The sequence below is a fragment of the Melitaea cinxia genome, chromosome 20 (assembly GCF_905220565.1).
Source record: "Melitaea cinxia chromosome 20, ilMelCinx1.1, whole genome shotgun sequence".
Taxonomy (NCBI): Eukaryota; Metazoa; Arthropoda; class Insecta; order Lepidoptera; family Nymphalidae; genus Melitaea; species Melitaea cinxia.
This window is the reverse complement of record NC_059413.1, coordinates 4,104,472-4,105,294: the sequence shown is the minus strand read 5'-3', so window position 1 is coordinate 4,105,294 and position 823 is coordinate 4,104,472.

The following is an 823-nucleotide window of genomic DNA, read 5'->3' as shown; positions in this document are numbered from 1 at the left end:
TTTATAGTGTTTATTTTTTTTAACCTGCATTTAAATATATACTAATAAAATAACGAAGTGAAATTTAAATAAATATGCTTACAGATTGTAAGTTTGTTGGGGTTAATCTGAAACTACTGAATTGATTTCGAAAATTCTTTCGTTAATAGAAAAGTAGTTTTTCCGACTTTTACAGTTTAGGCTATTTTACTTATAAAATAAGATTTTAGTCCGAGAAATTATACATTTTTAAATGAATTTCGAAGAAAACGAGTGTGCTTTAGACCACACGACTGAAGTAAAACTTCTGCGCAATAGGCCTGCACTGTGTTATAGATACAGGAAACGTAACTAGCTATGAGAGAAAGAGAGAAAAAATGTTTGCTCGCACCTCTGTCTTTTGCTCTGTTCGTCTCGCCCGATCACACTTCGTAACGATCTCGTCACACATTCACTAGCTTACTAAGTTTTACTTCAAAAAGCACTGCTACGCCTACTACTGCTATGCGCTTACGTCGACATGATGGTAAGTGATATGTTAATCGAATTACCTAACTACAAAAGTGTTAGTCTTTAGTAGACCAAAAAAGTCGAGACATTAAGTAGGTATCCATCACAAGTAGGTAAACTACAACAGGGCATTTAGTTTCAAGAGTTATTTAAATTTGGCATGTGATTTATAAGAACTATTTTTAGGCATAAAATATTAATCATTATTGATAAAAGGTATTTTATTATCACGTCCCTTGTTCGACGATGAGCTTTGTCTGAAATAGTATAGTGTTTGGATGCATAGTTTAAGAAACACGGCAATACGAACATTAACATACACAAGAATAACTTT